A 15,000-nucleotide genomic window follows, 5' to 3' on the forward strand; every position below is an offset into this window, starting at 1 on the left:
TCACAATCATCACCATCATCATCATCATTATCATCATCATCACAATCATCATCATAACAATTATCATCATCATCACCATCATCATTATTCTGTCCTCCCCATCACCAGCAATAATCCTCTCTCTCTCTCTCTCTCGCTCTCTCTCTCTCTCTCTCTCTCTCTCTCTCTCCTTCTCGACCCTAACTATAATTGAAATACTAACATGCGAAGTGACGTGTTGTGTAGAAATTAGCGGGTTGGTGAATTAGGTGATCATACCCTGAGTGTGTGTGTGTGTGTGTGTGTGTGTGTGTGTGAGAGAGAGAGAGAGAGAGAGAGAGAGAGAGAGAGAGAGAGAGAGAGAGAGAGAGAGAGAGAGCAAGGATGAGGAGGAAGATTAATGACGGGAGGAGAGAAGATGCGAGAGGGAGAGAGGGAAGGGGAGGGATGCGAGGGGAGGGGGAGAAGTTGTGAGAATGGAGGAAAGAGGGGGAGGGATGGACAGGTAGGAGGAGGAGGAGGAGGAGGAGAAAAATGGGGAAGAGTTGTGAGAGGAGGAGAGATGAAGCCAAGAAGTCTAGGCAATGGAAGAGACCCTCCTCAAGGAAAATAAAATAGAACGGAAAAAGCAAGAATAAGATAAAGACGTGCTCTCTCTCTCTCTCTCTCTCTCTCTCTCTCTCAGCAAGTTGGCTGATGGTATGTGTCTGGTATCGTGCTTGCCCTTTCATTATTCTGGATCCTGCTTACTCTTTCCCATAGCTGATGATGATGATGATGATGATGATGATGATGGATTTATTTTTACTAACTGCCTCTACTGCTACTACTACTATTACTACTCCTGCTGCTGCTGCTGCTACTATTATTGTTTTGATGATGATGATGATGATGCTGTTGATGTGGGTGATTGTTATAGTAGGTAATTGCTACTACCACTACTACTAATATTACTATTATTGTATTGATAATGATGATGATGATAATGACGTCGACGATGTTGTTGATGATGATGATGATGATAATGATGATGATGATAATGATTTGCACCCTCATTAAAGCCATGCAGTATTATGAAATCCTTTATGTTCTACTCTGTTTACCTTGGAAAAACTTAACACGAGAACGACTGTGTTTTCCCTCTGACTTATTTTATCATCTCTCTCTCTCTCTCTCACCTGTGTCTGATCTTCCATGCTCTCCTTTCAGGTGCCAGTGTGTCCCGGCGTCTTGGAGCTGAGCCAGAAGTCACCCTCTCTCTCACCTCTCGTCTCGTCTCGTCTCGTCGCTTCACCCACGCCCCAATCAGACCAGGACGACAAGACGAGTCAACTGTACGACCTACTACGACCCCACAACCTACTACGACCAGCTGTACGACATCCCAAGTCTCCACGACCAAGTGTACCCATCGGCGAATTAGCTGCGTTTCCTTGCTTCACACTCCAGTCAAGGCAGCTGCATCTACCTCCTTCCACGACAAAGACGACTCAGCTGCACGACTTCCACGACACCCTTAAGCAATATCCTACGACCAGCTGTATCCATCAACCACCTCACCTGTCTCACACGTCTACTTAAACTACCACGACCAGCTGCACCTACCTTTTCGCACGACAGGACGACAACAACGACTCAACTGCATCCCACGACGACCCAGCTGCACCCAAGACGACATCCCGCGTCATCACGACCACCAGTACCCACGACCTCTTCATACTACGACCACAACGACTTAGCTTCATCTCACACCACACTTCATGCTGTCACGACCAACTACCTACCTCTTCACTTAACAACTCGGCTGCATCTAACACGACCCCTATGACACCACGACCACTTCAGGAACGACTACGAAACTGGAAATGATAAAATAAACACTTTGAAGCTTTAACCAATATTCTGTCGATCTCAGTTTTTATATACAGGTAAGTCTGTGCTATCAAACTGGTGGGCACCATTATAAGCAATGACAACAAATGATAAGTGCCTCTGACCTCTCGCCTCACATCACCTGATAACGAAAACCTTAATCCAGTGAGCAATGAGAAGTGTTTGATGCTCCACTCGATTTGATAACTAAGTGGATTATCAAGTGGATTGAGATAAGTGTGCCTGGTTCTACTCAAATATTCTGAAGTAAATAAAAGTGTACGTTTAATGATCCACTTGACTGATAACTCTGTGCATTATCAAGTGAACCAAGAGTGGCCAGTTTCTTTCTCAACACATACCTTACAAACAAAATTCTATAATAGTTTAAAAATCCACTTAAACTGATAGCTGATTCAATTATCTTTTTCCAGGACAAGTGGATTTAATTTTGGTCTACGCACACTGCATGCTGATAACTAAAAGATGTATACAGTAAACGATAAATGAGATAACGGAGTGCATTATTAAAAGACCTCTACACCCATTTAATATTCCAATTTACCTAAAGAGTGAGTGTTTTATCGAGTGAAGAAGAAGTGAGTGATAAATGAGTGATAAGTGAGTGATAAATGGGTGATAAATGAGTCAGCGTCCCACTCGATCTGATAACTGAATTCTTTATCAGTTGAGCTAGAAATGATATGTGAATGTCTTAACCAGTAAATCATTGGTGTACTTAATATTCCACTTCAGTTTGATTATTAACTGCCTTATCAGGTGAACAACAGATCAGGTTCCACTACTCTCTCTCTCTCTCTCTCCCTCTCTCTCTCTCAAGGTCTTGCGGTGTGTCGTTGTTGTGGTGCGGGGGAGACCATTACAATCAATCCCACGGGCACATTTAGGCACGACCATATTCCCCTTACCCTCCTCCGATCCTCTTCCTCAACCCCGTCCCCCCTCTTATCCTCTTCCTCAACCTCCCTACCCTCCTCCCCTTCTTCTCTCCCTCCGTCTCCCTCCTTCCTTCACCCCCACTACCCCGCTCCTAACCTGTGACGGAGGGGGCGCTACCTATCTGCGTCTAACAGAATCGAATACCTTTAGAGAGAAGAGGATCAAGCTGGAAAATGTAGAAGCTTTAAGGAAGACAAGATCACTGGAATACACACAGCTTTAAAGGAGACAGTATCTTACTGAAGAACGTCTATAACTTTACAGACAACAGGATAGCCTTAAATACTGTTACAAGTTCACGTCCAGCAAGATTTAACTCAGAACAAAACTAATGTGAAAAATATTCAGCTTTAAAGACACTAGTAGCCTACCAAGTGGAAATAGCGTCTTAACTACCCGTCCCCAAACTGTAATTCACAACGATTCTACGGTTCACAGTGATTTAGCTTTAAAGACAAAAAACTTAACTGAAAATTAGCCACTCTACCGCTCACAGAATCATACAGATTTAAGGACAACTGAATCAAGTTGCATAAATACCAAATCAAGTTCCTCATAACATATTAGCTTTAAAGACAACAGCAACAAGCTTGAAATCGCTATCACCAAAAATATTATCTTAAAATTCAGAAAAACCGAGTCTGAAAAGGGGATAACAAAGAGAAAGCGAATCACTTCATTCAAAAGGACAGTATATTCTAACCACAATAAGTTACAGGCAAGATAAAACTAAACATATAATGTATAAAGACAAAAAAGATGTGGATTTCTTAACAAGATAATAGTTAAAATAAGTGACAGCAACAAAGGAATGAGAGTGGGAGTGTGTTGACTAAAACACGAACAAAAACCAGCAAAAATACGTGATACGAGAAGAGAAATACGAGTGTCCAAAACAAAAACTCATAAAGTAAAGAATAACCGAGAGACAAATAGTAAATAAGTGAAATCCAAAGGAAAATAAGAACTGAGGAGCTTGAAAACTACAATACGAAACAGCACACGATCCAAACTAGTGGAAAAGCGCTCTTGAGTACTGTTGTTGGTGGAGGTGGTAAGGTTCCGCGTGACTGTGTGAAGAAGAGTCATCAGCTCGTGGAGTGGCAGCACCTTCACAGCGGGGCTCCTGGGTGGTGTAGCCTTGTCCCCGCTAGACTAATGTTCCACCTCAGCCCCTCCTCCACGCCCCCCCATGGCGCCTAGACCAGCCTCACACGGCCAAGTATTACTAAACACTCTTGGGATTGAGCTGTATTTGGGACTCTCTCTTCGTGTCGTTAATCTAAGTCATACTTCTAGATATTTACGTGCCCTGTCATCTCATACATCTGCTGGACATTTACGTGCCTTCTCATACGGCTGCTAAACATTTACGTGCCTTCTCATACAGCTGCCAGACATTTACGTGCCTTCTCATACAGCTGCCAGACATTTACGTGCCTTCTCATACAGCTGCCAGACATTTACGTGTCTTCTCATACAGCTGCCAGACATTTACGTGTCTTCTCATACGGCTGCTAAACATTTACGTGTCTTCTCATACAGCTGCCAGACATTTACGTGTCTTCTCATACAGCTGCCAGACATTTACGTGCCTTCTCATACAGCTGCCAGACATTTACGTGCCTTCTCATACAGCTGTTAAACATTTACGTGCCTTCCCATGTTATACAGCTACTAGGCATTTACGTGCTCTTATCCTAAGTCATACAGGTACTAGACACATCACAAGCAAACTAGACTGAGTGCTAACATAAAAGTTTGACTCAAGCAAAAATAATCCACTGATAACACAGAACTAGATTCTCTGTTCTTTCCTTCACCCTGAGTCATACAGCAACTGAACATTGAACAATCAACAGTGAATAACAGTGAAAAGTACAAGCTTTATAGAAATCATATACCCGTGTAACTGAAAGGGAAGGGAAGGGAAGGGAAGGAAAAAAAAAAAGGACCTGCAACCACATCTGATGCCCTTCGTCTCCCCACTTCGTCCGTAGCACAAGACACCTAAGGAGACATCACAAAACCTGTCCCTCCATCACCACCAACACAACCACCCACGTCCCCCTCCATCAAAGGACTAGTTTTACCAACCTGAAACATCCCAAATACTTCATGCCATAATCCTTGCACCTGGTGATCTATATCTTACCACAAATAGACGGGATTAGAGGCTTCCTACAAACACTCCATCTCCACTTCCTCCCTCTTCACCCCCCCCCTCTCTCTCTCTCTCTCTCTTAGACCTCAGCCCCGATCCACAGCAGGCTTTATCGTGGCCTGGCGGGGTGTCTCCTTTATCCCAACCGAGTCGCTACCCAGCCACTGATAAGCCCCGATAAGTCCTTCATCCTACCCCGCTCACCCCTGTTATCACCAACCTCGTACATCCTGAGAAAAACAACACCCCGGGGAAGAAGCAGGGTTGACGAGGAAGGAGCGTGAAGATTGTGATCAGTGGGGCTCCGTCATAATCGGATTTCACGGGGATACGAAGGAGAATGAGGCTTGGCTAAATTACATCAGTGTGGTGGGACACGTAGATATAAGGCTTTGTCATATTATGGTAACGAGCTTTATGTAACTAACTTATAAGACTGTTTTTTTAAGGTTACTTTTATGTACTGTGTTAGACTATACATTTTAGGGTAGTTTCATGTACTGTGCTATGGCTATACTAGTGTATTGTAACTTCAAGTGGCTTTAAGAACACTCATTCATCACGTCCTTTAGGCTATACTGGTGTACTGTATTAGAGTTTATGTAACGTACTTATAAGCAGCTATAAGAGAGCCATATGAACTGTGCTTAGAATATCTTAATGTCATGTACTTTTAAGAGTCCATAAACACTCCCATTCATTACAGGCCAAAGAGAAAGGAGGTACATGTGACGAGGAGGCTTGTAATCACTCCATCTCCAGGGGTTAAAGAGAGGGAATAAATGGATGCCTAAAGAGCGCCATTACATGATATTTCAGGAGGAGTATCTCAAGTGTAGGGGGGTCTTGTTACAGGCTGGTTAGGCCCATAACACGGTATTAGCGTAACTCACCCACGTCTCAGAGGCCCTAACAGAAGCCTAAGGAGTTGAACACGGACCCCGGGGAACACTACACCCAGCCACCCACTACACCCAGCCACCCAGTACACCCAGCCACCCAGACTGCCCACACACACACACACACACACACACACACACACACACACACACACACACACACACCATCCATTTCTCCCTCTTCACCTTCAAAATATATCCATCTAATCTCAACTTCCAACACTCTTTACTTAGTCTAACCTAACCTAACCTAATCTAACAACTAACAACCCGACACTGAGTCACCTAGAATGACCACACACTAACTCTTAACCACAGACATAATTCCATCTACAGCAGTAATCATATACCCCATTGTGAAATAAAATAATCTCCAACACCTTTAACCTGACCTAACCCAACCTTAACTAATCTAACTTAACCTCACAACACGACACACAGTCACCCCGTAAGCACACACCCACACAAACTCTCTCTCTCTCTCTCTCTCTCTCAGCCACAGAGGTAAAGTCACTCTCAACAGAAATCCACGCCTCCATTGTGAAATAAAACCACTTCCAGCACAAAAACATAACTTTACTAAATTTAAAACCTCACATACAACTTTCAACATAAAAAGACCCTACATAAACGCATAAATCCACTTTAATAAACCCATTTCTATATACATCCTTTGACTTAAAATCCACTGCCACCAGCAATCCAGGAATTAACTATTTAAAAAAATCCACTTTAATAAACCCATTTTCAAGGAACATAAATTCTTTGACTTAAAATCCACTTCTACCAGCAATCCAAGAATTCACTATAAAAAAAGAACACATTCTCACACATACATCCTCAAACCAAGAACCACTGGAAGAGTAATACAAAAATTCAGTGTTTAACACTAATCTATATATCTATTTTGAGAAAATGACAACATACACACAACCTCCTGCTATATAACTTCCAACACAGGTCCAGTGTAGAAGATATAAGGAGAAAAACAAAACACTCTAAACACAAATCCACAACTATATATTTAACAGAAATCCATAAATCCCTTCCAGCACACACCTGGCAAATATACAAACACCTTCAGCCACAAAAACGAGTCCATTGCCCATAGTGGTATCTACACATCCACTTTAAAAACAAATCTATAGATCCATAACAAGGCACAAAACCAGCACACACATGCACACCTCGAGGCCCCAGGCTGTTAAGGTAATTCCACTGTACATTTCCTGGTTCTGTGTGTGTAGGAAAATTATTTTGTGTAAGGCGAGGGTTAAGTGCCAGCTAAAACTCAATGTGCTTTCACAAACAATCTCAAAATGGATACTCTTGGAACCTCCATATAAAACACTCTTGTCACATACATTAGCGTGAACTATGGACTTCCAAGTGCAAGTGTAGTCCATGAAAAAAGTGTGAAAAACATTGAAAAATTATAAAAAAAATACATAGAAAAGCGTGAAAGAAGAAAAAATAGTACTCTTCAACGTGATTACCTGAGAACGACCTGGTAAACTTACACTCTACAAAAAATAAATAAAAACAAACACTTGAGAAAAATATATCTTGGCGGCGATTTGTCAGTGCTCTGGGCTAAAAGTCTGTTCCCGAGGGGTACAAGAGGAGGAGGCAGAAGAGGAGGTGAAGAAGGAAGAGGTGAGAGGAATGGCTGAGCCGGTGGCTTAGACAAACAACCGAGAGCAAACATCTCCACTTGGTCGAGAGCCCACGCTGCTCCCTCCTCCCTCTCTCACACTCGCTCTCGCTGTGTTCTCGTGTGTAGTCACCGGGAAGGCAACAGATCACACCTGGGAGGTGTTTGTTTTTTTACTCACATTATTTTAGAGATCAAGAAAAAAATAGAACGTATCCCGTGGGTTGTCTGATTACAGTGTGACGCCATATTGTGTTCTGAACAGAAAAAATGCACGTTGAGATGAATATGGACGCTAAGAACGGGGGCAAGTACGCCTTGAGGACTAAATCGATCATAAGGAGACTAGAGTCGGAAAAAAACAGAGCCAAAGGACCCTATAGAGAGCCCAAGGAGAAGCAGAAGCCCCCTCCTTTGAGCAAATACCGGCGCAAGACAGCCAACGCCCGAGAGAGAAACAGAATGAAGGAGATTAACGATGCTTTCATCATGCTGCAGAGAGCCATTCCGGACCTCGCAGGGGCTGACGCGGAGAAGCTGACGAAGATCACGGTGCTGAGGCTGGCTGTTAATTATATAAAAGCTCTCGCTAGAGTGCTGAACAATGACTGCAACTTTGGAGCCATGGATACAGAGGACGTGAGGGAACTTTGGTGCCTGGAAAATGCACACATACTCAAACCAGAACACTGTGTCAGACATGTCATAAGAACTAACAAAGAGCAGGTCAGTAGTGCAAATAAAAGCAGTAAGTGTAAAGCAAATATTAAGGCACCTAACAAGGTCGTTAAGCAGACAAAGCGTCCCTCTACCTCCGCCACAAAAGTGAACTATATGAAAAATAAAAACACATTAGGTGGGAAGCTGGTGATGACTACCAAACGACCCAGCAAGTCCAAAAGCAAGAGGAAAGTGTGCAAGACAGCAAGCATAGCCACAAGTAATGGGGCCTACATCACTCTCAGAAATCTAGCCCTACAGACTCCACCACGCAGGCCTGGCAGACATGCAGACAACGAGCCGCTGATGATGTCCATGACAGTGAAGCGACCAAGGATGGAGAGCAGCTACCTGGGACCCCGGAAGGCCAAGCTACCCCGCCTGGAGTCCAATTCTCTGTCCTCAAACACAACACCACAGCACCACCAGCCCCTCCTGGCCCTCACCCCCTGTGGTCCCCCTTCCATCCCAGGTCACAGTGTACCAGAGCCTCTAATGGGCGCCACATCCTTCATGCCACGTCAAACACAAACCACACCCTGCACATCCCTCCCTCAAAGCACTCCCATCGACGTACTTCACACTATAAACATCCTAAAGGACCTGGACATTCCCATGGTGAGGACTGACGAGTTGTTGGAGTTCCCAAGAAGTACTCAATATTTTGGTGCTTCCTCGTGTTGCGACTCTGCCTTCCTGAGCGAGGGGTCGGCGCCCCCCAGTCCCCTCTCTGGCGCCACCTCCACAATACCCACTTCAGTTCCTGTAGGTGACAGTTCTCCAGTCTTTTCAATGGCCTCCAGTGACTTTTCTGTGTGTGGGTCGGTGTCAGATTGTGATAGCGTTCTAACGACGGCTGTGGAACTAGAAAGCCTGCTAGGGGATGAGCCTTTCAAAGAGGAACTCGACCATCTTGCCTCAGCCATTGCTGACGAGGATGACACACTCAACCTCTTCCTTGGCCATTCCACTGCAAACTTCATTTACACAGATACTAATGACTGCTAGCACTTCATATATGCAGCTAGTGACGACTGCTGGCACTTCATATACGTGGATACTGATGGCTGCTAGCACTTCATATACACGGATATTGACTGCTAGCACTTCATATAAGCTACGCGGATACTGACTGCTAGCACTTCATATACGCGGATACTGACTGCTAGCACGTCACATACGTGGATTCTGATGGCTGCTAGCACTTCATACATGCACCTACTGATGACTACTGGCACCTCAGATACAAGGACACTGATGACGTTAGCAGTTCGTTCTATATGCTGCAAGGGCCTGAATTCACGAAGAGAGTTGTGATCAGTTCCCTGTCATAACGAAGACTTGTTTTTGGAGGAAAGACAGGGAATATTAACAACAGAACCTCCTCATGTCTTCTTTTTCCTGTAATGCCAAATCTCAGTTATGATAAATTCTCTTTGGCTGGATATCCTTTGTATGAATAGGATGGACGGGAAGGAACCAATCTCTTCACGTCCGTTTTTCTTCCTGGAGAAACGAATCGTAGGTGCAAGGGGTAAATTATCGTAAGTAATTTTGTGAATCTCGACCCTGGACTCTCGTACTTCTGCTTGTGTTTTTTTTATAGAACAGAATAATGTTTGTATTCTTGTGGCCTCGAGAGACTGCCTGGCACTTCTCGGGTGAGGTAAAGGGTCGTCCGTAAATACCAATCCACTTGAAGCTCACCTGGTGTATCTTCTCTGCCGTGGGGATGGCTTAGTGTGCTGGTCTGGGCGTGGGTGAGACTAAGGCCCGTATGCTCGTCGGGTAAGGAGGCTCTTTATCACCTCTTTATTAACTAACTTCTTCAAACTACTCATTAATATACCCTGGTTTGTTTCTTATGTCTCTTCACTATCGACAGAGACTGAATGAATAAAACACAAAAATATAGTAACGGAGCAGAATCAGAAATAAATTAGTAAATTTGCGTCAGTAAGCTTCCTAACCGTACGAGAATACCGCCCCAAGAGTTGGAAATGAAGGGTTGACACTGATAACCTTGAAAGCCGTCCCCACAACACAAGAACTTGCCTAGAGACGTGAAAGAGGAACGTCATTTACGGACCATCTTTTACTCTGCACATAACACCATGATTCCTATACCTCTTTACGCATCGATACATTTTTTCACGAACAATATAAGAGAACATGAGCGTGCCATATAGGGTATAAGATAATATTAACGTGCCATAATGAAGAAAATATATATAAGTTAAGAAATACGTGCTTGGCGGCCTCAGAAGTCCACAAGATAACAAGCCTTCAGAGGAAATGTATTGTGTGTATCAGTATGCATGACAGAATAACAGGCATGATTCCACTGATAAAATACACGCGTTTGTGAGGTCCATGATGCGGGTCTGTTGTAGGAATGATGATGATGATGATGATGATAAAAAAATTATATTTGCACCGTCTTGGTCTATGGCTTGTTTATATGAATGACTGTATGACAGAAAACGGGCATAACACGATTTTAATACACGCCTTTGTACTGCCTGTAGTGTCTTTATATAAGTACTAAGTGTTGGAGTGATGATGATGATGAATTTTTGTGATGGAAAAAGGTTTGTACAATTTACAGAGTGTATATGAGTATAGCTGACAGTAATTGACATGGATAGACATATATGCATTTTATTTTGACACACCTAGGCATATGTATTGTATTTTGACATAAATAGGTACATATGTTGTATTTCGACATGGCTAGGCATATATGTGCTGTATTTTGACATGGCTAGGCATGTATGTGTTGTATTTCCAGTGTAGTCTCTGTGAAGGTGGAAGTGGCGAAAATTTTGGAAGACTACACATGTACAAAATCATAAACTGTATATGTGCATGTGTATAACTGACAGAAAGGAACATGTACGCTCTCTCTCTCTCTCTCTCTCTCTCTCTCTCTCTCTCTCTCTCTATATATATATATATATATATATATATATGCATCTGTATAATTGAGAAAGAGACATGCCTTGATATATATATGAGTTCGCAGTACCTGTAAGACTTCTAATGAAGTTCAGAGTGATGGAATGGTAAGAATTATGATGATGACAAAGGAAGACTATATTTGTACAGCCACGGTCAAAAATATCGTTCCATTTCCAAAGGATAAATAACGAGAGAGTGAACAATGAAATCTGAATCCCAGGAATGTGATCCATCTCCAGAACTCACAAGCTTTCAGAACACTTCACATGGGTTCCTTACTTGACCACGTGTGAGTTCAGGGTTACAAGGCAGTTAAAAATATCGACAATGATAATTTTCGCAATATTAGCACAAATTCCGTTTATATTAAGAAAATATCGTGTGAAAATAACCCTGGCATGATATGAAGTATTTGCAGAACAATGTTACGCTTCAATTTTGCCTCAAAGTCCAGTATTAGAGACCGTCCATTTCTTCACAGTGTTTGAGATGTTCTATCTATCTATCTATTGCCAGACGCCTCAATCCCGTTTGGGGTGGCCACAAACAAATCGCCTCCAAATCGCCCTGTCCCCCGCCATTTCACTGCCCTGCTCCCAACTCACACCTCCCTCTCTCGTATACCTCTCCATCCCATCTCTCCATCTCATCTTCGGCCTCCCCCTCCCTCTTCCCCCCTCCACCTCACTCACATACACTCTTTTCGTCAGTCTTTCACCCTCCATCCTCTCCACATGGCCAAACCACCTCAGTGTGTTCCTCATAACGCTTCCTATCACATCCACATCCACACCACAACGCTCCTTTATATCCTCATTCGTCAGCCTGTCTCTCCATGTGACTCCACAGGCTCTTAAATAACTCATTTCCACTGCTCTCACTCTTGATTTGTGTCCTTCCAATAACGTCCAAGCTTCACTTCCATACATTAGAGTTGGTATCACAATACTGTCATGTAGTAACTTTTTCACTTCCATGCTCACTTCCCTGTTTCTTATCACTGCTTTCAAAGAACCAGCAACCTTTCTTCCCTGCTGTACCCTTTCAAGCACTTCACCCTCCAAACCTCCATCCTTACTCATCACACTTGCAAAATGTGAGTACTTAAACGTACTCACATTTTCCAATTCCTCACCATCCAACCTCGCTGTACATTCACTGACGTCACCTCTCTCAAAGACCATCACTTTACTCTTCCCTACATTCACCTTTAGATTCCGTTTCTTACACACTCTCCCAAACTCATCCACCAAGCCTTGCAGCTCCCCTTCGTCTTCACTCAACAACACAGTATCATCTGCAAACAACAGTGCAGGGAGTTTCCAAACACTATCCTCTCTCACCAGGGCCACTCCAACATCCACTACCCTACCTTGTACCACTTTAATTACCCCACCCATGTACAGATTGAACAACCATGGAGACATGACACATCCCTGTTTCAACCCAACCTTCAAAGAGAAAAATTCACTTAGTTCACCATCCACACGCACTGCAGCCTTAGCACCATCATACATACTCTTCACAGCATTCAACAACTTCCCATCTACTCCATATATTCTTAATACTTTCCACAATCCTTGTCTATCCACCCTGTCATATTTCTCCAAATCCATGAAAGCCGCATACAACTTCTTTCCCTTCTCTAGAAACTTTTCCACTAAAGATCTAAGAATGAATATCTGATCTACACAACCTCTCCCCTTCCTAAAGCCTCCCTGATCTTCTCCAACTAATTCCTTTGTTCTTTCTCTAACTCTGTCAATAAGTATCCTACCATACACTTTTCCTATTATACTAAGAAGACAGATGCCCCTATGATTACCATACACTTCTTTTTCCCCTTTTCTTTTATACAAGGGAATAATTATACCTGACTTCCAATCCTCCGGGACTCTACCTTCCTCCCAGGCCAATCTGCACATCTTCCACGTCCATTCTACTACTATCTCTCCCCCATGCTTCAGCATTTCACCACACACTCCATCAATTCCTGGGGCTTTCCCCAGTTTAACTTTCTTCATTGCTTCCACAACTTCTATCCTACTGATTTCTTCCTGTCTTCTCACCTCCCTCTTTCTCCCAGCCATTCCCCAGCCACTTATACTCGCATTACTTCCATCCTCTATGTTCAGCAATTCCTTAAAGTGTTCTCTCCATCTTACTTTTTCTCCCTTCTCCACTAGTAATCTACCATTGAGATGTTGCTTTTTATTATTTTTTTACGACCAAATTGAAGCATAGCATTGTTCAGCAAGTACATGATAATTATGTCAAAACTATTTTCAAACGATATTTCCCTTTTTAAAAGGCAATTTACGCTGATAGTACGAAAATGATCAATGTCGATTTTGTCAACTTCCTTGTAGCCCAAAGCTCTCAGGTCGCCAGGTGTTCGAGTAAAAAGTGTACCAGTATTTTTGCCCGTGATTGTACAGTACCACAGCACTGTATAACATCCTTGATTATGTAATGCCTATGCGATTTATAATGAATTCTACATATCAGTTCCCCCTCACAGTGTTCATCTATTATGTACATAGAAAACGATTGCTTATCCCACGCTCCCGCTTGTGTTATCAATGTAAATAAAAATTTCTTATTAATGAAGTGTATTGTGTGTGTGATTTACAAACCTGCTCTGTTTATGTATGGGGAGATCGAGAGATAGCTGGATGGATGGACGGATAGACAGACTGATGGAGAGACTGATTAGGAGACAGACAGACAGGTGATAGATAAGACTGGTAGATAAATAGACAGTAACCAGATAGACAGGCATATAGACAGACAGACTATCAGAGAAAGAGGCAGGTAAGTACATGAGTATAGACAGACACAGAAACAACCTAAGTGATAGATGGGAGGAGAGACAGACAGGCAGACAGACAGACTGATAGACAGATATGGATAGATAGACATGTAAACAGGTAGACAGATAAACAGAAGAGGATAGGTAAGTATACGGAAAGATACAGAGACAGCGAAATGGAGAGAGAGAGAGAGAGAGAGAGAGAGAGAGAGAGAGAGAGAGAGAGAGAGAGAGAGAGAGAGAGAGAGAGAGAGAGAGACAGACAGACAGACAGATAGACAGACAGACAGAATTAAGCCAAGTAAAATGAACAGAGTATAGCAGCAATCAATCATCGGCATCCATCCCTCTCAGCCTACCCTACTAAACAGTGTCCAGTAAACATGTAAGAGTGAGAGAAACCTTTACAATTATTTTATTTGCTATCGTTAATATTACTTAGCATAGCAGTGGCCTCCTCCCAGACCCCCCTTTAATGAGGTCTCACAACGTACTGATAACCCTGATGAGCCTCCCTGACCCTCCTTGTGCCCATCGTAGGTCAGTTTAGAACCACCTGGGCCCGTAGTATCGTCGGATATGGAGGCTCCCTAACACCTCCTACTTAGCGATTTTGTTTTCTTATTACGCCTTACTGTCCTCGTCTGTGCTAAATAAATCCTTCTAACATCACTATATTCTGGATAACTAACAAAGAAAAAGATATTAGACAGCAAAATCAAAAAATAAAACGCTAAAGAGGTGATAGAAGACCTTGACCGACGAGAGGCCCTGCCCTTGTCATGTATCACTAGGTACAGTTGGGATTAAACGTCCTGTCGCCTCTCCTCTTTTTCTCTCCTTGGACTTTGAAAATCAGTGTAGCCAATTCACAACAGTCAACACTGAGGACCACATACGGCTACAGCTCAGGGTCATCAGCGTCATTTGCATCGGGTTAGCCACACTGATCTTTAAAGTCCATGGAGAGAGAAGTAGG

The sequence above is a fragment of the Coenobita brevimanus genome, chromosome 16 (genome assembly GCF_032717465.1).
Source record: "Coenobita brevimanus isolate Jiangsu-jjx chromosome 16, ASM3271746v2, whole genome shotgun sequence".
Lineage (NCBI taxonomy): Eukaryota > Metazoa > Arthropoda > Malacostraca > Decapoda > Coenobitidae > Coenobita > Coenobita brevimanus.